Below are 25619 nucleotides of genomic sequence, written 5' to 3'. Positions count from 1 at the left end.
GTAAGTGCTAAAGGTTTTCCATTTAAATATAATCCTCACCAAATTGACCTATTTGAAACAATATAATATGGAGAAGAACCAATAATAGTTCTGGTTCATAGGAATATCCTTGACTGGGTGCAAACCTTCCACAAGGTAGAAAATACATTAGATCCATAAATCTTGATTTTAAAATCACCTAATAGCAAGTCATTGAATATAATATTTCTCTAATTTTTACCTTAGGAAATGATAGATCATTGAATTTTATGTCTAATTAGAACCTTCCAATGTTCATTTCCATATATAGCCTTTAGAATCCACTTAGAAGCAAGAGAAATACCATATTTTTAAAGATCTTTCAATCCCAACCCACCATATTGTTTGGGTTTACGACACCACTGCCAATTCACACAATGTAATTTTTTGTTACCCATCCCATCAGACCACAAAAAATCTCTCAATATCTTTTCAATCTTATCCATTTGATGATTTTTCATCAACCAAGTAGAAGCAAATTAGAGATGATGGGAAAATATAACTTTTTGCACAACTTGAACCTTCCCAGCTAAAGAGAGATAGTGAGTTTTCCATTTAATATGTTTCTTTTTTATTTTATCAAATACCTACTACCAAATAAATTTCATTGAAGGATTGACAACAAAAGGGATACCAAGGTACTTGACAATCTCATTAGGGCCTTTCCATTGCCAACACATTGACTATGTCCATTTAGGGGAGAGTTAGACCAACCTAGAACTAAAGATTTATGTTGAGAAACTTTGACACTTAAGACTAAAAAAGATATTTCAAGTCTATCTAAGGTATTAAGGAAATTCCTTTCCTCAAGTTGTAGGAACAATGTAGTATCATCAACAAACATTGAGTTCAACAAGGTGCCTTCATTAGGAAGGAGGATACCTTTAATAGGAGGACCAAGGGAAGGGGCTCTAAGTATATAAAATAAAGCATCAACACCTATCACAAAGACAAAAGGCGCAATGGGACAACCTTTCTTGATTGATCTCACAAGGGGAATAGGGTAGGTAAGATTTCCATTCACATCTATCATAGGCTTTTTCAAAATCAAGTAGGATCATAGTCACATTTTGATTGCTCGTCTTAGTCCAGTGCATTGCTTCCCAACTTTTTATTAAATTCTCTAATATATATCCATCCTTAATGAAACCTTTTTGTGTGACAAAGATAAACCTATGAAGCATTCCCTCAATTATTTTAGCTAACAAGTTTGCAATGACCTTATTACAAATATTTAATAATGTTATTGGTCTCCAATTCTTGATTTCATATTTATCACCATTCTTTGGGATCAATTTGATCATGCTTTTAATGATGTCCCCCCTAGAGATCCTCCACTAAATGAGTCCTAATAGAGTGCCAACAAATCGCTAGAAATCCATTCTATATTATTTTATAAAACTCGATAGGAAGACCATCAATTGCTGGAGATTTTTATTGGCTAAAGAGTTAATATCCCACTTAGTTTCATCTAGAATGATAGGATTCCTGAGTGTAATTTCATCTTCATCTAGAACATTTTTAGGAATCAAGTGAAGACACTTATTAAGAGCCTCATAGTTAACATCAGTCATCTTAGATGAAATAAGATGAGATTAGTATTCAAAGAAAGTTGATTTCATTATATCTAGATCTGAAGAATGTTCATCATTGATATGAATATTATTAATGAGCTCCCTTTTATTTTTAGCCTTGAAAATAAGACCCTTTGTCTCCTTCAAGAAACTAATTCACTTTGGATCTAGTTCTCTGTCCTGAAATCTTATAGTTTTGAATCTTCCTTAAAGAGTTTTTAGTCTTAATCAGAGTAGTTTCTAGTTCTAAATCTTGGATTCTGACCCAAAGTTCCTTCTCTAGAAAATTAAGATTAGCATGTGCCCTAGCCTCTTCTACATTCAAATCCATACATTTTTTTCCTATAATCTGAAAGAGTTTTCTCTAGGATTCAGCCAATCCTTCCCATACTTCTCTTGGTTGAATATTACCACTAATCATCTTAGACAGAAAAGTCACTTGCTAAAGTGCACCAATTGTGTCTAGACCTTTGAGGAGGTAAAGATTTAACTAAAAGGGATTATTAGTAATCTTCCTAGGAGCTTGTTCCTCATCTTGAAAACCTATCTTTGCAGAGATTGGGGAATGATTTGAAAGAGACACAAGGTTAACTAAATTAGGTGAGTGATTGGGTTTGATTTGAAAATAAAAGAAGGTAGGGTTTGCATAAACTTTGTCAAACCTACAATATACTCTTTGAGGGTCTTTTTTATTATTACATTAAGTGTACCAAGTATCTTGAAATTCAAATTTTCTTCTTTCTATAGGGTCTAGCACATTAAATTTCCTCTTGAGTTTATGCTAGAAGAGAATTCCATTTCCTTTCTAGGTAAAGGAGTTGCCTCCTACTTTGTCCTCTCTAAATTCAACCATATTAAAGTCTCCAACAAATATCCAATGGGTACTGAGTATATTAGATGTGGTCCATTCCCATAATGTTGCTTTGTCTCTATAATCATTGGGTGCATACAAGTCGCAAATCCAAAAGTTCTGACCATCCTTACTAAATATAATCCACAAAGCCATATGACAAGGAGACACCCCCTGTTTAGAATATAATCAGCCCAATTAGGTCCCACAAGGATAGCAAATCCCCCTCTCCCTCTTACATGATTGGAGTAGAATGTAGTGGCTTGATCCCAAAGCATTTTCAAAATAGTGTGGGCCTAATATCCAACTATTTTAATCTCTTGCAGACATATGAAATCCTTTTGCATAATCTTATTACACCATATTTTTACAATTTATTTTATATCATTCATCTCTAGAGCTCTAACATTTCAACTATGGATGTTGATCATGTTCATGGTTTTTGGAGGTGTTTTTCTCATTATTGTACTATCTGTTAAAGCAATCAAAGATATCCCCTTGCTTACTTTTATATCCATTAGACTTAGTTAGACTTTGATTATCATTTCATTTTCCTTTCTTGTTTATTTTATTGGTGACTATAAAAAAAAAGTGAACTCTATGTTTTTCTCAAGAGATATCTCCATCCATATAGCCTTCGAACCATTCAACTGCATATTCTTACCAATCAGTGACTAATTGACAATCTTAACCATCCTTGCCCTCTCCACTAGAGTATTAAGGGCTAGTTGTTGGGCATTAAGTTTGGTGGGGGTTTTAACCAAAGACACTGGATCTACATTTTCCTTTTCACAAAAAAATGGATTTTAACTAGTTAGGAACAACTGGGATAACCTTAGAGCTAGGGATGTGACCATTAATAGGATCATCCTCATGTTCAAATAAAGGGTTTGCAACTATGTCAAATTCTTCCTCTAGGAGGGATTGAACACTCTTATTTTTATCAACCTCCTTAGGTTTAACAGACCTTGAGTTAATTTTAAAGTTACCAAAGGATGGCTTCATAGATTTTCCTTTTCCAAAACTAGGTACTTTACTACCATTATCTATAGAAATCTCAAAATTGGTTTTCTGTACTCTAGACAAATCCAAATATATTTTTCTTGCATGCACATTTCTTTTACAATGAAAATACACATCTAAGTTACCAAGTAGGGAGACTTTCCATGAAAAAGCTTCAGAATCAATAGTAAGAGAAATATTATCAAGGAATATAACTCCTAGTTCAAGAGCAACCAAAACCCTAGCATTCAAATGTGGAAGGGTAGTTTTAGATTGTTCAATCTGCAGAACCGAGCCAAAAGGCTTCAATAACTAATGAATAAATGACCAATAAAAGAGTATTTTTACTTAATATGAATATGCTATATAATAAAATTTTATATTAATATCATGTAACATAATACTAATATTTTGGAAAGCTATTATATAAAGGTTATATTATATTATTAAAATGTATCTTGCAAGTTTGCAATCATAATATTGTTGAATACATATTGTTATCATTATTTCAATTAAAATCCATTATATTTTTATTTAAACAATGATACAATTTTATTGATTATTATTATAATTTTTGATCAGTAAACGACCAAAGCCTTTATATTATATTTAGATGTTAAACAGATAATTACAATGATCTCCATTCAAATGGGCACTGCTAGGAAAGAATACAGTAAGAAAACCTCCAATCTTGCCTGGGACCGATGTCTTATATTATGCAGAGTTTAAAAGGAGCATTCTCTAGTATATTCCTAATTAATGAGATCTTACAATGTCCAATTATTAGATCTAATATTGATAGGAATAAATTTTCTTGCAGTATTCAACTTGTCTTCCAAATCCAGACTTATGACGCTAGTCACAACTGTGTATACCTCCTAAGATAGTCCTTCTACTAACCTGCATATCAAAGATGACCTTTCTTTCCACAAGTATTAGTAGTATTAGACCAATCAAGAGTAAATGAAGAGATCCAACAAGATTTGATAGAACCTTTTCTATAACAAATTTAATAGTTTTCTCCTTAGCTATATGTAGTTTATTATGAGTTGGTAGAATACCATATAATTTATCAATTTTTAATGTTCATGTCCTTTTAATGTTTATACATGCTTTTAGTGTCTAGATTAGTGAATAATCCATGCATGCTATACTGTACTATATTGGGAAGGATTAGGAGTTATCAAAATTTTCTGTTAAAAGATTTCATTGCCTCTTTGTTGTTGCTTACTATAGTTGATTGATTTATTTTTTTATATGTTTCTTTCACATTTTGAATTTAATTTAAATTTGATTGTTGCTACATGAGTTGCAATGTGTGGAATGTAATCTTGAAAATTGATATTATCAAATTTTGAAGTTAATACCAAGATTTTGACATTATTCATACATTTATAAGAAGACCAAAATGCAGAGCCTACAATCATCATACAGATTTTGTAAAAGCTAAAAAATAAATTCATCACGAACTATAATTCTATTATGAAATTAGATGAATAGGGGTTACATTAATATTGATTGCCCAGGGCAAGCAAAAGCTATCAGAATTAGAGAAAAACAAAAGCAAGGAGAAAGGAAGGGCCCAAAACATAACTAGTACCCAAACAACGAAGATGGAGGAAACTAAGATATATAGATTGATATCGTCTGTGATATAGATATGCCAAAAGGAAAGAAAGGAGTAACAAGAAGAGAAAACCTCCAACTAGCATCTAATATGATCAAAATTTGACATCAAAAAAAACTATCAAGAAGGGGACACCAATAAACTATAACCTTCCTATTTCTAGTACACCATGGTGATTTCTGCTATGTCCTTAGGGTTCTCAGTTTGGAAGTTTGGTAGAAATTCGAAGGCACTTTTCTTCCTGCTGGACTTTGCCATATTCAGGATACAAAAATCCAAAGCTTCCAAGTTATCAAGCTCCAATCCCAATTGATTATAGGAATTGAAGATGATGAGATAGTTCTTGAGCCAGGCCTTGCTATGGTCTTCTCAGATCCCTCTCCACTTGAGAAGAAAATGGATACTGGCTTCCATTTTTGGCCATTCTTGAAAAAAAGGCATTCTCTCAAATTACCAGAGAGGGACGTTTAGGGACAATGGCTAGCTTGAAGCTCCCAGGTGGATGCACCATGTAAAGCTCTGGGAGAGGGATCCTAATTTTCTCATCTATACTCTGAATAGCTTCTTCGGGACCTACACACCAAGTTGGATTGAATACATTATAGTAAAGCTTGATAATTTCCCACTTCTCCACTTTGGCTCTAGCCAGACAACCTATAAAGGAACCTACAATGTCATTGTTGGTTCTCCAAGAGAATTCATAATTGAAAACACCTTCCCCTAAGACATGGTTAACAACAATCCTAGTCATGTAATCCACAAGATTTAAAAGACAATTCCATCTTTCTGGTTTTACATACCCCTAAATGCCATGGTATGAACCTCTGAGGAATGAAATAAGCTAACATTGGTTTCCATACTAAGACTGTAGCTAAATTAGGCTCAATAGTGTAGGGCAAAATAAGCATCAAGTACTGAGATGAATATAAATATAATACTAACAATCTCAGAAGAAGGATCCAAAAGAGCCGAGAATACTTGACATCATTTACGGATGCCAGCTGTAGGAAACTAAATAATGCTGATATATGATGATGCCTAGTGTCAAGCAATAATGGAAAATACAGGGGTATAATAAAGAGGTTACAGATGTTGGGAATAATAAAAAAATTACAAAAAAATAGTCGAGAAAAAGATTAGAGCTAGGGATCAAGAAACTTGTAGGATTCAAAAATATGTTCCAATATAGACTTACTAATATCCTCATTCTTAAACTGATTTCCTTTCATATTTGGAAGTACTATTGTCTTAATTATTTTCATTTTAAATTAAAAAACCTTTATTATTATTATTTTTTAAAATTATATTTTTAAATCTATCAAAGTCTTGATTAATCCCTAAGAATTCTTCTCCATTTGCCCCTTTGTTTGCTATGAGGGGAAAATGCTCGAAAGTTTATACATTTTGATACACACACACACACACACAACTTTTTATGTATATAAATGCATATATATATATATATGTATGTATGTATGTATGTATGTATGTATGTATGTATGTATGTATGAAAGTTACAAAGATATTATATTTGTTTGTATCCTTATTATCTAAATTATCCATAAGGGCTAATTTAGTTAATAAGAATGAGAGTTATATTATCTAGTTTTGATTAAGATGACTATTCAATTTCTTATTAAGTTACTTATAATTATAGATTAAGATATTTTTACCATCAACACCCTTATTTGCTAATTGACCTGCCTCTTTATTACCTTCCCAGAAAATATGCATAATCTAAATATCTTCAAAGAGGTCTAGGAGATTTAGAACTTCTTCCAATTTAGAATATAAAATCCAATTTGGTGTCTTCCTTTTTCTAATTGTATTTAGGACAATTTGTGAATCTCCTTCAATAATAAGTCTTGATATACTTAGATCCAGGCAAATTTGGATACCTTCTTGAAGGGCTTCTAATTCAACGAGGTTTTTAGTGGTTGATCTTATAGATTTAACCCTTTTAGTGATCCAATTGCTAGAATCATTATTAATGATGCATCTTATTCCCACAATACTAGAATTTCCTCTCGAGGCTGCATCAAAATTTAATTTGGTCCAACCATAAGGGGGTGGAATCCATCTACACTTGTCCCTCACATCTTTATTCTTTTTTTTATACATAAGCAGGGGATTAATTATATATTTCCAACTTTTTTTTCATTAGACCATCCCATTCTAAAAATGATCCTTCCTCTTTCAAAGTTTTCCTAAGGTTAGAGTTTAAAGTTTCCACAATACATGCCTCGATTTTATTAGTAAGCTCAAGTACACTCATGTCTTGATCGTGAAAACTTCTTCTACTTCTTTCTTTCCATATTACCCAAACAAGGATATATGGACAGATATTCCAAAGTTTACCATAAATACAACCATTATTATCAGTTGACCATCCCCTAAGAAGATCATCCAAAGATTTTGGCAAAGGAGTGGTTCAACCAAGCATATGCTGAAGCCATTCCTAAAAATATTGAGTATATGGGTAGTTATATAAGAGATGATCAATATCTTCATTGTCATGCTTACATAGTGCACATCTTGAAGGACCCTCAATGCCCATCTTTATGAGTTTGTCAATAGTTAAAATCCTGTTTTGGGAGGAAATCCACATAAAGAAGCCTGCCTTTGGCAAATAGGAAGAGTCCCAAAAAAATTTAAGGGGGGTATTCACTTATTCCCACCTTTGGGATGACTAATTACTCTATATCCATTTTTAACGTTATAACTGCCATCTTTTGATGCTGCCCATATGAGTTTGTCATTTCTCTCTAATTTCTTGATTTTCCTCTTATGAATGATTTTTTCATAAATCTGCTAGTTCCACTTCAATATTATCCAGGGTTTTCCATTCCCAACTTAAATTTCCATTAATGTCTTTTTTAGTTTTATAATTACTTATCTTACACCCCCATAGTTTTACTAATTGTTCTTTAAGGATAGCTAGAATACCTATGCTATCTACTAGGGGATGACCATCCCACAAATCCTCCCAGAAGAAAGCTTCATCAAAATTACCAACATCCCACGTGAGATATTTATTAATCAGGGCTATGCTTTTTACTATAAAATTCTAGCTTTTGGATCCTTTAGGAAGGGTCCTCATTCTAAACAAGGAGTAATGATCAACTGCATTTAGGTATTTGTTGTACAATTTTTTTGACCATTTTTGTTCTCTTTCTAAAAATAGTCACCATGTCAATTTGGCCCCTAATGCTTCATTTTGCTAGCTTAAGTTTTTGATACCTATGCCTCTTAATTCCTTTGGTTGACATAAGTTTTCCCATTTTATAAGAGCCATTCTTTTTTGTTCGTCAGTGTCATTTCAAAGGAAGCTTGTGAGTTTTGCTCCAAGCTTCTTATTGATACTTTTATATAGAGGTAAGTAGGAAAGGGGGTATGTTGGGAGGGCAGATAAAATTGCTTTGATCTTAGTAACTTTACTAGCTTTTGTTAGCCATTTATATTTCTAGCCTCCTATCTTTTTATCCATTCTATCAAGGATACTATGCCATCCCTTGTTAGTTTTAGTGCCTTTTTCTAACTCTATTCCTAAGTATTTACATAGGAATGTACCTCTTTTATATCCCATAATATTGCAGATCTATTTTTCTATTTTAGGTTTGGTGTTAATGAATTTTTTTTCTAATTTTTTAGCATTCACTTTTTGACCTAAAGCTTCCATATATTGTTGAATGATCATCTTGAGGTTTAGAGCCTTATTATTGTACTTTCTCCTAGTAGAATGGTATCATTTGCATATTGTTGGTGGGTTATATTAGGGACATTTTTTATTACAGTAATTCTACTTATTTTGCCATCAGTGTGTGCTTTGGTAATTTCTCTACTGAAGGCTTCTACCATGATAATGTATAAGAAAGGAGATAGGGGATCTCCTTGTCTTATACCTCTTGATATGTCAAAGATGCCTTCAAAGGTCCCATTAATAAGAACTAAAATTTTAGTTGTTAAAATGCATTGATAGATAAGATTAATCCATTGGTGAGAGAATCTGAATGCTTCTAAGGTTTTGCATAAAAACCTCTAGTCAACCATATCATATGCTTTTTGAATGTCTAGTTTCATGAACATGCTTGCCATTTTATTCTTATTGGTTGAGTGTAAAGTTTCTTGTATAATGAGTATCCAAGCTAGAATCAATCTTCCTAGTACAAAACCCATTTGTTCTCTGATATAAGCTTAGGAAGAAATGATTTCATTCGATTAGCTAAAATTTTGGATATGATTTTATAGATGGTGTTGCAAAGAGTTATAGGTCTAAAATCCCTTGGGTTTTCAAGATCATATTTTTTGGGAATTAAAGTAAGAAAGGTATAATTAATTTCTAATAGTAATGACCCACCATTTCTTGATGCTTCAATGGCTTTCCAAAGATCAATTCCAATAATATCCCAACATTTTTGGTAGAAGAAAGCCTGGAATCCATCTGGACCTAGAGAATTATCAGGGTTCATGTTGAATAACACATATTTGACTTCTTCTAGAGATATGGGCGAATTTAATGCTTTATTATCTTCTATAGAAACCAATTTTGGTATAGCATCAAGCAATTTTGGTTGAGATATCATATTTGAACTATCGAAATTATTTAATAACGACTTACAAAAATCTTTGCTATACTGTCAGGGTTTTCAGTGATAGAGCTTGATGAGCCTTTAATTTTAATAATTTTGCTTTTAGCTCTGTTGCATAGAGTGCTATTATGAAAAAAAATAGTATTACTGTCTCCCTCTTCTAGCTAATTTTCTCTCAACTTTTGCCTCCAAAATACTTCTTCCTTTGCTAGAATGCTTTCCTGCCTGGTGAGTAGTTATTTTTCTAGAAAGAAGTTCTCATTATTCATGCCTTCTTTAATTACTTCCGTGTTTAATTTTTTTAAGCTTTCTTCAATGTCTATTTTTTCTTTAAATATATTGTTGAAACGGTCTTTATTCCACTTAAGTATATTTTATTTAATCTTTTTCATCTTAGAGACAAATATATACATTTTGGAACCTTTAAAATAGCCTTGATTCCACCATTCTCTAATGAGCTCCATAAATTTTTAATGTAAAAACCAGATTTTTTCACATTTAAAAGGATTTTTTAAAGGTTTAGTAGGTTCAAAAAATTAAATTCTAACAAGATAGTGGTCCGATCCTGCTATAGGTAGGATTGAGGCTTGAATATCTAAATCTAGTCCACTTAGTTCTCCTTTGAGAAAGAACTTGTCCAGTTTCTCAATGATAAAGGAAAAGTCTTTCCTTCTATTATTCCATGTGAACTTACCATTATTAATAGGAATATCAAATAGGTTGTTAAGTTCTATCCATTTTTTAAATTCCAAAGATGCTTGGGAATTTTGCTAGATGCCTCCAAATTTTTCATCTATATTAGTGATAGTACTAAAATATCCATCTATAAGAATGAGTTCATTGCCATGATTTTTAATAAATGGACTTATTTCTTCCTATAGCATTTTTTTATCTATGTTATGGATAGGGCCATATATGTTTATTAGAATTACCTGTAAGTTAGTCTTTATACTTTTAATTCTACTGCTCATCCATGAATTATTTGATTTTAGTATATTTAGAGTTACTTTCCTAGGATTCCAAATCATTCCTAATCCCCCTGAGGCTCCTCTAGATTCATATAAGTTAATGTTCCAACTACCTAGTTTTTTTTTCTTTTCTTTTTTTCTTTTATAACGAGCTCTACAATTTTTTGAATTTTTTCTCGCCTGGCTCCTAGCACCTGGTTTTGCTTCGGCTTCGGCCTTGGGCAACCTGGCCTCTGTGTCTGGTCCTACATGAACTCTCTGCAATGGAGTCATTGTTAGGCTCTACATCTTTTTGATTTTTCCCACCTGGCTCCCTGCGCTAAGCTTTAGCTTCAGTTTCGGCCCCTGGCTTTGATATTGCCTTTGTGCCTGGTTTTGACTTTGGCTCGACCTCTATTCTTGGTTTTGGCCTTGGCTCCAACGTGGGTCCTTCTCTTTCTCCAATGATTGGTTTTAGTTCGTGTCTTTGTTAGGATCTTCATCTTTTTGATTTTTCTTGCTTGGCTCCCTGGGCCTAGCTTGGGCTTTGATTTTGGCCCCTAGCTTTGATCCTGCCTCTATGCCTGGAACTGACTCTGGCTTGGCCTCTATTCCTAGTTTTGGCCTCGGCTCTAACATGGGTCTTGCTCTCATTCCAACGACTAGTTTTGGTTCGATTTTTTTCCTATTTTTGGCTCTATGGAGGTCCCTTCGGCTTCAAGGTTTTTTTTGCCTGGTGCAGGTGGTTCAACCATTTCTTATGCTGACATGGTTGCCTTTGAGGTTGGTCTTGGTGGACTTGCTATTAAGCGAGGGCTTCATGCTTCCATTCGCTCAAGGTCTTCGATTGTAGTTAGTAACCCTTTAAAGATTAATTTACAACCTTCTGCTGTTGATGAGATCTCTAGCTATTTGGTTGACTTCTCAGCCAATGCTACTATCTTTTTCTTTAAGGGTTTTTGGCCTTCTTTGTCAAATTTGCATGCCTGGATTTCTCATAAATGGGATCCCTTAATTTTAGTGACAACCCATATCTACCCTTTGCCTAGGGGGTTGTTCATTGTCAAATTTGCATCTACTGTTGATAGGGTTGCCATCCTTCACCTTGTCTTCTACTGGAAATTGAAGTATCCCTTGATGGCTAAACCTTGACATAAAGAATTCAACCCATTGACAGAATCTCTTACTACGTTCCCTATCTAGGTTAGGTTGTTGAATCTCCCCCTTCACCTTTGGGTAGATTCTATTTTGGAGGAGGTGGGGAGTTCCCTTGGTGCTTTCTGCTACATTGATAAGGCTTCTTCCAATGTTTTTCACACTACATATGCTCGCATACTGGTTGAGATCGATGTTTCCAAGGGACTTCCAGACATGATTTCTTTGGCTTCTTCTTTAGGGTCATGGGATATCCTTCTTGACTATGAGAGTATCCCCTTCCACTGTAGGAAGTGCCACAAGACTGGTCACATGGCTTTTGGCTGCTCCACAAGTAAATCTGGGCTGAAGCTACCCCCTTCTTGGTGGAAAGGGGCCTCTGAAGATCACTACATGGTCCACAAGGTCCTCTCTTTAGGGGAAGATGACTCTCTTCAAGATATTATGGTGGAGGTCTCTTCTACTATTCCTGGTTCTTCAACAAAGGTTCCTCCTTTGGCACCTTTGGTGGTAGCAATCAGTCTTTGGTTACTGCTGTCCCATCTTCTAGTGCTTTGATGGAGGATCCTCCTTTGGATCCTTCTGTGGTTGCATATAATCTATCTTTTGGTGCCCTGGGGGTAGCCACCTCTTTGGCTCCTTCTTAGGTGGTTGTTCCTTCTCCTATTCCTACTATTAATTCCTCTACGACAGTTCTTCCCTTGGCTTTAGGGTTTCCAAGGTCTAGTTGTGGCCTTGCTGTTTCGCAGTGCCAGTTGGCTACTGGTTTGGTGGGGGTTGGAAGGACCTCTGTTAATGGTAATTTGGTCATGCCCTCCTCTTTTGTTTCATCTGGGGTGGCCCTTCCCCTGTCTTCTTCTCTAGATGCAGTTATTCCTGTTGAGGCCTCTTCCCTGGTCTTGAGGATTTCTGGTAGTTCTGGTGTTGTTGATTTATGATGGCAGAAGGCGGCGGGTTTGGTGGAGGATGGATGGACCATAGTAAAAGGAAAAAAGATGAAGCCATCCTTTGCCTCTTTTGATATGTCATTACGGTCTCATAAGAAGGGATCTAAAGGCAGTGCATGACTGTTTCTGGTCTGTTGTTCTTTTTTTTTGCCCCCTAGCTTTTGGCCTGTTGATCTTTGTTGTGCATCATGGTTGGGGATTTCTTTCCCTATATTCTTTGGGTTTCAGGAGCCCAGGAAAAACTTGTGTTGGTGGCTGTCATGATGCCACTTTGGTCACCTTTTGTTTGGTGATCTGATGTACTAGCCTTTTGTTTGGCCTTTGTCCTTTGGTTGGGCTTTAATTGCTTATTTTCAGCCTTTTGTCTTGTTTCAACTTGGGTTTCAGGATCCCTGTAAAACCTATTTATTTAATCAAAAACTACCTAGTTTCTTTTCTAGCTTAATACCTTCTTCCTTATTCAGTTTTGTTTCTTGAAACATAATAAATTTCGAATCAAATTATTTTAAATTATGTTTTAGTAAACATTTCTTGCTAGGGGAATTTAAGCCCCTAGCATTCCAAGTAGTGATCTTCATGCTACTTTGGGAAGGTTTTTCCCCTTTCCAGGATTAAGTAATTGATTTATCTTTTGCTATTCTTTTGCTTGCCCATTTGCTTCTCTGATTTCTTTAAGAGATTTCCTTCCTCTCTTAGCTTTCCATTTGCCATATTTGGGAGTAATTATCCCTTCTTGATTCATCAGACTACCCAATTTCTCTATGTTCTCTTGAGCATTTACAGCAGTTTCAGATTGCTTGCCTTCTTTCACATATTTTTCTTCATTTTCCAATTCTTTCATTATCTAATCTACAAGGGTTATCTGAACACATGTATGTATATTATCTGCTAAATCTAGTGTACTCTATGTTCTTCCTAAATTAGTAACATCTCCTTGTCTTGTAATTTTTCTATCTTCGGTTGTCTCTACAACTTTACTTCTCTTATCTTCATCCTCAATGATTAACAAATCTCTTCTTAAATCTTCAAAGGTGTAATTATCTCCACCTAGTTTTAGAACTCCTTTTATTAATTCCTCTTTTTGTAAGTCATTGTTCTTATAAATATTGTTAAAGTTAAAAACTTGGATTAGTTCATCTATTAGAAGTTCAAAATTTTCTTTTTTAGCGTCATCTGAAATTAACATTTCTAGATCATCAATCTTTGATGTATCATTATTCAAGAAGTCATGAAAATCTTGTGTTAATATTCCCTTTATCTTACTTTGGTCCTTCTCCCTTAGAATGTGCCCACTAAGGTTATAAATAGGAGATTCTTGTGTTGTATTTGGTGTTTTCCAAAATTTGGTGAACATCTTGATTGCCTCTTTATTGGAGTCTATGATCTCCTTCATAGAATCTTCTTTCTATTGTAGTAGAGTGTCAATTAATTATTTTGTGTATTTATCCTTACTTCGCTCAGGAGATGCATCAGAGAAAGGACTTTTGTTTTCAGTTTCTTCAAGAATACTATTAGTATTAACCAAGCTATTTTTGTCCTAAGACCTAGATTCCATTCCTGATGCTTTTTCTTTCGTCACTAATTTCTTTTTTAGCCTTAGCTTTTTGTGCTTTTTAAAGTTTCTTGTTTAGCCTTCTGCAACTATTTACCATCTTTTGCATCCTAATGTTAGTTGTATTAAGTTCTATTTTTTTTACTTCTCTTCTGTCGATATCTTTAGGACTTTGATCTTCACAGGTGGGATCAATTTTCAACTATGAGCTAGTGCCTTTACTTTCTTTCATATCTAATAAATCAATCATTTCTTTACTTTTATTTGATATTAAAGACTTTCCCTTTTCTTTTCTTTGAGATTCTTTTTCTTTTACTACTTGTAGTATCTCTGTAACTTTCTTCTGATCTTTGTATCCAAATTCTATAATTGGAGTTATGACTATTGTTTTTCCTTTTCTTATTTCACCATCTTCCAAATCTGAAACTTCTTTCCCTACTGTGAGATGACTGCACTTCCCCTGGAATTCTTTTTCATTCCTTATATTCATTATAGGGAAGGCATCTTTAAGATTCGAAGTTGGTTGAAATTTTTTAAATGTAATCTTTCTTTCATTATTTAATTTGATTATTTCAAAAATTTTGCCTTCAAATCTATAACAATTTAAGTTATAGATAGATCTATTTGTTATTTCCTTAATGGGTTGGAGTTCTAGAGTTTTAGTCTCAAAGTTGATAAAAAAATATAATATTATTACTATATTTATAAGAAGCATCTAGTCCTATCAGATTACCAATTGATGAACCTATATTCTTGAGAATCTTTGCATGCATAAGTTCCAGAGGGAGAGATTGAATTGAGACTCAGGTTGGGATGGAGAAGTTTAACAAATCTTCCTTACAATCTGGGGTCCATTCCAAGAATTTAACAACATAACCTTTAAAATAACAAATAGAGACAAAGAGGAAATGTTTTCTAACATATTCATCACTACAATGAATGTAAGCTAATCTATTCAAATGGTGAGATATACTTACCTAATTTTAACAAAAATCCTTTAGCCAATTAATGAGATTGATCATTTCTTGTTTTGGCCCATTCCAAAATTCAAATACACCAACATTCTGGCAATCCTGCCAATAATCTTTGTTGTCCTGATTGTTGATAATCAGGATTCATTCCTCAGTTTTTTAAACATTGTGGTGAGGAGCTAATTGGGATTGAAAGGGGGACTAAGAAGGAGACTTGGGAATAATATTCCTGCAGTGAGGGGGGATATATGTTTGATGGTTTGATATTTGAAGTATCAGGTTTACATAAATGTGCTTCACGGATATTGAGAGAAATCACATTGGGTTTAGCTAGAAAACCAATCTATTAGGAATATAGGGAAATCTATTTTAGGTTACATATTTAGTATGATTAAAAAGTGAAATTGTTTGTCAAGACTTTCAGTAGAAAATATGATATTAGGTCGAAAGCCTTTCTGGGAAGAAGAGTTGACTAATTGAGGGAAATCGTCACTTTTAAAGGTTTGAAGATTCAATAGAAGCTTACTTGCCTTATTCAGAACTGGGGAAATTTGAGATGAAATGATCTAGTTCATATCTAGTTTAGCCTTGGCATTGATATTCTGATTTGGTTTTACCATTGACTGAAACCCTAGCCTCTCTGAGGATTTCTCCAGAATATCTTGAGTAGTGGTCCCTGATTTTTTATTGATGATCTTATGTATGAGATTCATCTGTTGGACCCTAGAGTGTTCTAGAACATTGGTCTCAAACTAAAAAAAAATTGTTGTCTTCACTACATACCTCAAATTTGCAGAAAGTGAGGGAATGATGGGAGGGTGGCTAATGCAAAGTCTCCTAGACTTATTTGTTTCCTTGCTAGATCTTCAAGGCGATGACAAAGGATGATGCACCAACTGCTTGCATAGCAATTTAGATCTAGGGTTTTGAGAATTCACTAGATACCCCAATTTCTTGGGTTGCCAACCTTTATAACCTTATCGTTTGTCTTTATTCACAAAATTTGTATGTTTCGCCTAGCTAAAATCTGCTCTGTTCACCATATTCACCATTTACACAATCATTTTTCCAAGTTTTTTGGCTAATGATTTTATTTTAACCAGTTTTATTAATTATTGATTATGATTAAATGTTAAGATTATCAGAGTCTAGGTTAACTGTTAAGATTATTCATTGTGGTTTTCTTTAGGGCTATTTTTTAAAATTAAAATTTGGAATCATGGATAAGATTAGGAATTTGGGACCATTCTAGGGTTAGAATTAGGTCTTAGAACATAGAGTTTGATATTATTATTTGCTAATTGAATTTGTGTTTCAAATATTTGATTTTAGATATTTCTATTATAGTTCTTTAAAGAAGCTTTATTTTTTATTAAATTACTTTTGAGAAATTGTATTTCTAATTTAAAGCGATTTTTTAATAAACTTTATTGTTATTTTATTTTTCTATACTCAATTCTAGAGAGTAAAATAATATACATTGTATATTAGAGAAATTTTTAAAAAAATAGTTCTATATAAGTAAAATATTTTTAGTGACCATCATTTGATGAGCATAGATTAATAGTGTACACAATATTTTGGGCCAAAGGGGAAATAAAACCAAATTTTAGCAAAAAATTTTTGGAATCATAATACATATGCAGTGTCTACTGAGCAAGTCAACTCAATGTCATTAAAAAATCAATGATGACATGTCACATGTGACCAATGACAAGGCAAAATTAAATGAGAGTCTATGGGATCCATAACACCTGATAATGAATACCAACAACCATTTGATGAACACAAATCAATGGCCTGAGGTTTATTTTAGGCCAATTTGGGGAACAATCACCTTTTTTGCAAATGTCCCCCCAAAATAAGTTGTGTGTCATAGACATGCCTTTAGAAAAGAGTCTTCACAATAAAAGTTAATATTGAATATATTTATACAAGCCATGACCCACCTTGCAATATTGTATGAATATTTTCCTTTATATTTTCATTCTAAGTATTTTAGTTCTAACTAGTAATAAGTATTAGAAGTCTAGAAAGGGGTTACAACTTCTAGGTTAACAGACACAACACATTCTCTCATCTCTTTGCCCACTCACAATCTTCTATTTCTCAGGTTGAAATTCTAGGTAAAATCTTGAACAACTACTTTGTGCTTTTAAGTTTTTCAACTCTCACTGTGTGGTTTACTGTACTATAGATTGTAAAACTAGAATTAGGGTTTAATCTTGAATTTAAGTGTAAATTGTATCTTTGTAGAATTAATTTCAATTTTTGAATGAGTATATAGCATGACAGTGAAAACTATTTCTTCAAATCTCATAGTTTACTATTAAATTATAGAACTAGAATTAGGGTTTAATATTGAATCATGCCTATAAAGTGCAACTGTATAGAACTATTTGAATTTTTTATTGAGTACGTAGCATGATGACCAAAATAAACACCATGAGTATAAAACAAAGACAAGATCTAAAGAGATAATAGACTTCCACAAAAGGTTTAAAACACCAAGTTTTACTAATGAATTCCATAATATTTATTACCATGTTATCCATTAAAAAAAGTGAACTGTGAAAATTATATTTGCACTTGAAAATAAGTAGAAATTGTAGGGATTACAATGCGAAAGGTAAACTTTTGAGGGAGGGTAGGGCGGGGTGGGGGGTGGGGTTGGTGAATCAGTTCTTTAAACTTTGACCCATAAAACATTCACCACACATCCATCTCATACATTTAATAAGCGAACTAAAATATCATGTAAAGCATGTAAATCTAAATCATATAAACAAATAAGCATTCACACATATATGACACTAGATATGATTACCCACAAAACCTCCAATGAGAAGGTAAAACTGGGGTGCGGATGATATCCACAACTCTTCACTACTATAGTAATAAAGTGTATCCAATGAAGGTTACAATGTTTGATCATGAGACATGATCTACCTTGTGAAAGGTTTTCCCTGTTAAAGGCTTACAGAGACTATTAGGTCTTACCTTGTTAAAGGATTTCAACATCTTGTTAAAAGTGTACCTTGTTAAAGGAATTTAACTCATAATAAAGTAAGCACCTTGTTAGAGGATTTCAATACAACTTGTTAGGACTACTATGTTAAGAGATTTAACTGATTCACCTGTTAGAATGTCTCAACATTGATCTTGCGGTTAGCACTTTGTTTCTTGATAACAAATTACCTCTAAACTGATGTATTCTTGATCCTTCTTGATCAGTGGTCTCTCTGTTGTTCTTTATTTCCTTCCTCTATTCTCCTTTAACTAATTCTGCAATGCAATTTTGGATCATTATACCTTGGTCACCATGAATGTCCTAGTTTGCACATGCAAAACTCTCCTTGATCATTCACACATTTCCTTTTTCTCTAATATGAAGTTTACGGTTTTCCCTCCTTAAGAAGACATAGGTGATTTAGGGTTACGTATGAATCAATTATTGTGATTCATCCATTTTTCTGCTTAAACCTTCCCCTTACCTAATTGGATGCATGCACTTCATAGGGGTTCCAACTTAAGATTCATCCTTATCACCAAAATATCATAATTCAATCTATAAGTGAGCTCAAAAATGGTTTACATAGTAGTTTGTGTCAATAAAAACAACTATGAAAAAAACTATGTTACTTAGCATTTAAAGTCTCTGATGCTTAGCATAAAATGATTTCTATATTGTGACTTGACATCTGAATGAATCGACATGCACTACTTGCTTATCTCCTGAATCACTTGGCATATACTATCTACTCAACACTCGAGTGACTCGGCACATGAGTGACTCGACACTCACTATTGACTCGACATGCTCTATGTTGTGCTTGACATATACCACTTGTTTGACATGAACTAAGTAAATGAGCTAAGTGTATAGACACTCACTAGTCAAAACCAATCTGAGATCAATAAAAATATCCAATGGAGGAGACAAACCATTATCCATTTAACAACATGCTAAATTTGAAGATAAATTGCATTGTGGGTTACTAGATCAACACACACGAAATTACCTCAAGTATTCTCTTATCCAAAAATTATCATGGTATACACCAAAAATTATGAAGAAAATAAAAAAACACTTATCAATAAAAATACCTAGGAGGTAATGTCATCGATAAATGAGATTGAACTAGCTAGTCTATTAGACCTAAGGTTTGAAGCACAAAATGCAAGCGTGCACATTAACATGGGAGAGTTGGTAGAGAAACATAAGAAATGAAAAGAAAGTAAAAAATATTTTTATATCATAGGAATAACATGTATTTGTAGACTAGATGTGATTATAAGTCTGCCTATAATTATGACACTTTTGTGCAATGGGTTCAGGATAATGTGCTTGCTAATATTTCATTTTGAACGAAAAAGTAGCAAAGAAGTGGGTGCTACAATTCTTGAAATGATGTTTAATATTCATTATGAATAAAAAATAGTAAGATATAATTTTATTTAGCACACTTTGCATTACATGAAAGAATAATTACTAATGATTAAAATATGTTCACAGAGAATATTTAGATTCACAACCTACTTGTGTTATCTTTTTTTAGCAAAGCATCATGAAATTTTTTAGATAAACAAGATTGAAATTTAGGTTCATAATCCAATATATGAATGGACACATCTAGCAAGGATGAGTGATAATAGAAGGAACTACAACCATTTTGTAGACAAATTTTTGGCATTGATGTATCATAAAATTATAGACAATTTAGTGCATATATTGTTTGTGTCTTGTAGAGATTGCATTCACGTTAAAAGTCTAATAGAATTGGTTGACTGCCACTCCATGGAAGACTAGATTATATCAAGGTTTTATGACACAGTGATAAATTTGTACAAATTTCTAATACATGTGGTAGGGAAGGTTTTTGCATTGGATTATGTATGATAGATGGAGAGCACAAATGTACTCTTTCATGGTCAATGAAAGAAAATGATCTTTCCTTTCTCATGTGGAGGGTTCACATTTGAGAGAAGAGGATTCAAAGTGGCACACAATTTGCTTACAATTTTTACCTTTGATGTTGATGGTCACTAGTAGTATGATCCACTAAACATAATTGGAACAAAGCTTGTATGGAATGGGAAATCCATAAGGAAATGTCAACATTAGAGTTCCATTGATAGAAATATTTGAAAACATGGGCTCCTGAGATGTGGTCAAAAAAGAGATGGATGAAAACATCGTTGAAAACAATATTTCAATACAAGAATTGTCATCACAAATTATAGCATTGCACAAATAGGAAGGAAAAGTGCACTCCAAAGTTTCCTAAAATTTCTCCTAGAAATTTGATCATTCATCTAGAAAATCTATTTTAGATGACCTATTTGATCAATATAAAGGTGGTAATTGGACTCGAAAAAATAATTCTAATTTTTGGAAAACGAGGAAGAATCTCAGTGAACCAAAGACCTCTATGGATCTTTATGATTTGGATGAGAATGGAATATTTAGAAAATTATGAAATAATGAGGATGCACATAAAGCATATCATAACAATGATAAATGTGAATATAATGATTTTGAGGCTTTTGCAGACCCCACATCCACTGATTCCACTCCCAAAAATACTACAACCTATTCATCTATTAGTATATTCGACATGGAGATGAGGAAAAATTATGGAAAAGAGGCAGAGATGATAGAAAAATAGGTTATTTAGGTGATGGTTGTCTAGGCCCAACAGATGATGGATGTTTCTTTCCACTTGCCATAATAGATCAACTAAAACATGGCAGTAGGCCAATCATTGGTGGTGAATCATCAGGTTCATCAAAAAATGTACTACTCTATCTCATACCCTTATGCCTTTATTTATTCCATCTTCAATTACAATTCTACATATTCTAAACACTTAGATTCAATTTTAATCAAGTGTCATTGTCACTGGTGGGGATAACATAGGTAGTTATGGTGGTCCAAAAAGGACATTACTACTAGATGTGAAAACAAGAGATCTTAGTGATCAAGGAAATTCAAAGAAGAAAAGGTTATGACAAAAATGGTAATAATGAGTCTAGAAATTCTCACTATTAATCCAATGGTGAGTGCAACGATTGTTAGTACTAATCCAATGGCGAGTCCAACTATTTCCACTATTACAATTCCTTCAGTATAGAACCCTCAGAATAGTCCAAAAATTTCACTTGCTTCTGATAATGGGGTATGATTAGGAATGGGTTAACTTTTTTATAATCTTAATAGTGTAATTATTAGAACCTTAGTCATATGTGGATGCAAGTACATCACTAAAAGTTCTATTTCTCCTTTCATGAATTCAATTGTGTCAACAAACCCATATTTTCAGTACAATGATTTTGGAACTAATTTTGAACAAATGAAAAGAAAAATAATACACAAAACAATAAAACATTGAGGAGGGATGCAATTGTCTTAACTCATGATGTAGAACCTACATCAAGTATGACATTTCCCATATATGACCAAAACAAAGAAATGACAGAGTTCATGGTTGTTGTACTCTACTTAGAGATAATAATCCACCAATGAGTTTGATAGATCCATCAAAATTTTATGTTAGCACCCTACAAATGGATTTTCCCAAAATAAAAAATGTGGAAAAAGTTAGTGTGGCAAAAAAGACCAACGACGTGGTCCACACTTCACTATTCAAGATAAAAAGAGAAAATAAAGTTGGAGAAAGTAATTGAAAAGTTAAAAGAAGACCTAAGAAATGAAAAGGAACGGGATAAAGATATAGATAATAGGTTCAAATAATTATAGAAAAGGAGAAAATATACTTTCTCTCAAGAAGAAATTGCACAACAAGAATATATGGAGGCAAAACTAAACATTATGAGGGAAAAATTGGAAGAAAGCAATTAAAAAATTGAGGATGAAAAGGTCTCATCACTAAGTTTATTAAAAAAGGTGGAGACTACAACATAGGAAAACAATAGTTAAATAAGGAATTGGAGAATTAGAGGGTAAAATAAAAACTATGGGAAGAGAAAGCAAAGGAAATAAAAAAACTTGGTGAACATCAGTTGTCAAAATTGGGGAAGAGTTACAAAAGGAAAATAAAACAATTAAAATCTATGAGAAAAACTTGAATATGTAAAATGAAAAACTTAAAAATACATTCAAGAAAAATAAAGAAAACATTTAGGGGAAAATAAAGGCAAATGATGATAAGTTGTGTGATTGGTTTGAATTGAATGACAGTGCTAGAGATGTTTTTGGGAAGCTCAAAGAGCACGTTGAGAAGAACATAAATCTTTATCACATAGATAATATTGCAAAATAGACTTTGAAGAAAATAAATATGAATAGTGAGAGGCATTTGGAAAGCAAGGGAGTTCATGATTGTATTCATGCAACAATAAAGGCAACATCTATAATTCAAAAATGTCAGTAAATAAGGAAAGGAGATGAATATTTAAACTCATATGGGAGAAATCTTTCCAAGACAAGTAAATAACAACCAAAATGACAAGTCTTGGTTTTTTAAATCCATATCCTACTAACTCATCAACGAAATTCAGTGGAAGAGAACCTTACCAAAAAAGTTGGAGAACATAATGAAGTATGAAGTAGGCTAGTTTTCTTAGGACATGACTCCTGAAGGCATTTAAAATTGCACCAAACCATTATTAAATTTGAATGTAGTATTGGATGGATAATTTCTTAAAAGCCAATCTTCCAATTATGGAGCTTTGAGGAGGTCGCAGGTCATGTAGTATAACATGAAAAATATTGACCTTCTAAGAGAAGCAGAATGGAAAACCCTAAAAAATTGGGTAGAATCATCTCATAATTGATCATTTATAGTATGTGAAAGTACTTTCAATCATCTCTATATTTAATTTCTAAAGGCTTGAATTGAGTTTAAGTTTAAATTTTTTTTCTTGAACAATATAATTATAGTAGTTGCCAAAATCCATATGCTAATTTACTAAACCAACCTTTCAAATGTAGAAATGAACAGTTGTAGAGAGGTTATGATACTAATTTTGATCTTGAGTCTTCACATGAAGAAAATTGACCTGAAGGTCTTATTTCTCCTTTCTTTCTATAAAAGGAGTTTCAAGGTCATTTGTAAAGGGTTATGATTATGAATTTGGAACCTGGGTACTAAATTTTGCAAATAGAATCACTCAAAGTTTAATTATACTGTTACTCAATGAAGTGTATCATATGTGTACTACTACCTAATGAGAAACTAGAATCCCTATGATTTGTATCATAAAAATATGAATTTCTATATTTATAAAGAATCAATGAAATATCAAAGAATTATATAAGATCTCAATGTCACATATGAGTTGAACAATACAATTGAAAATCAAAATTAATTGTAAAAGTAGATTTGCACATAAAATATCATCAAGTTTTTGAGTTTCAACCACAATGATTAATAATTTTGTATATTTGACATTCATGATGTAATATGCATGATTAGTGATGAGAATTTGACTAAGTAAGAAGTTTAATTATCAATAAATACCTATGTCCTAGGACCTTCTACTACTAAAATGGATCAAGTTATTAGTTCCCCTTATCATCTACATCCTTGCCCTCAAATTTCTTTTGTTCAAGTTCATAGCTTCCTTGATTATTCATTGTATTATCTATTAACATTAATGCTAATGATATTCTTTTGGGGGAGTATCCTAAGCATTGGAGATATTGTGTATATGATTGAAATGTTGCATTAATGACTATGTTTTTCATTGATGTCAACATAGCATTGTTTCTATGAAGACTAACAGAGTAATAAATAGAGAATGAGGTCATACAAACCATTTGTTTTCAATTAGGTTAAGCAAAATTGAGGATGCATTCTACACTATGTCTTGATGAAGTGGACAAGTACATGTATAGAGAGTCAAAGACATGTAGAAGTTATTCATGAATTACAAAAGATAGTATGAAAACAATGTACCTAATAAGTGGTTTTTGATATTTGGATTTTATCTCTTAATAGGGATAAAATTGTGATAAGTGCAATTAGACAATAATAATAGACAACCTGATGATGATCTCAGTAAGTGCACAAGGTCATCGATCGTACGTGTGAGAAGTTGTGAAGACTGTGGGCTAACAATGTTGTCTAATTGTAAAATAATTGTATATCTTAATGAGGTCCTATTATAATTAATTGGAAAAGCCTCAAGGTTGACTCAAGGAGTTATTTTGAGGATATGGTATAAAGGTAAGTTATTTTCTTTGTTGTGAAGTATGTGATTTTTGTGTGAAGTTTGAATTGTACAAGTGATATGTGAAGTTGGTAAATGCGTGTAAGCAATCCAAGGGATTAATTGGATGAAAAGTTCAAAGATTTGGTATTGAGATTAGAAGATGATTGGTCTAGTTAAGATGAAAGAGGAGTTCAAGATTATTCATTTCTATTATTCTACAAGGAATAATACAGAGACCAATTGGACAGTGAGTTCGATGGTCTTTCCCATGAAGCTATTTAGATAGTGGGTCCTCTTGCCTTCTACAACTCCTAATAGGGTTGGAATATCCTAACAAGGATTCAAAGTCTCCTAACATGGAATGATATGTACTAAATGTATTTCATTGGCTCCTAACAAAATCCATCCTCTTATAAGGAACTTTTATATTAGTACATCATTTTGTGGGTACCATCCCCATCGGGGTTTTCCCTTTGGTCAAGGGTTTCCCTAGTTAACATATCTGGTGTTATTGTGTATGAGTATCTTCATATGGTTGATAATTATATTGCTCACATGGTTAAGGATTAATAAGGTTGATAAATGTTTTAATAGTTGGATAATTGATTCAGCCCCTGCTCCCCCCCTCTCACTTATCTTGGTGGGATTTATTTTCTAACAATTGGTATCAAAACATCAAGTCCTTGAAGAAAAAATATTAACATCTTAAGGTGATCAATGGTGGGTCACTTCAGAAAAGAAAGTCCTAAATTTGGTGGAGTTAACTAAGACTGTTGGAAAGAGAAGATGAAGACTCATTTGCTATGTATGTGTCTAGGGTATTGGTTGATGACAAAGAATAGAAATAAGATTGTGGAAGAAAGAAAACTTGAGGAATACAGTGAAGCTAAAAGAGATATATTTATGTGCAATATGCTTGTCAAAGAAGCATTATTGTCAAATCTTCCTAAGAATGAATACAATCAGGTAAGATCCTTAGATACATCTCATAAAATTTGGAAAGCTTTAGAAATTAGATTTGAAGGTGATGCAAATGCTGAAAGAATCAGATTATAGAATTGGACATGTTTGTTTCAAGATACTAGAATGATGGAAGATAAATTTGTAAGAAGCTATAATGGTAGAATATCACAAATTGTTGTAGTTTTTAAGTCTTGCAATGGAACTAAAACTAAAGATGAGGCTATTTGGAAGATCTTGAAAAATTTGA

This window comes from Cupressus sempervirens, chromosome 6 (assembly GCF_028749045.1).
Source record: "Cupressus sempervirens isolate cs-2001-9-10 chromosome 6, ASM2874904v1, whole genome shotgun sequence".
In the NCBI taxonomy this organism is placed as follows: domain Eukaryota; kingdom Viridiplantae; phylum Streptophyta; class Pinopsida; order Cupressales; family Cupressaceae; genus Cupressus; species Cupressus sempervirens.
The sequence above is the reverse complement of the archived record's forward strand: the minus strand, read 5'-3'. Positions refer to the sequence as shown.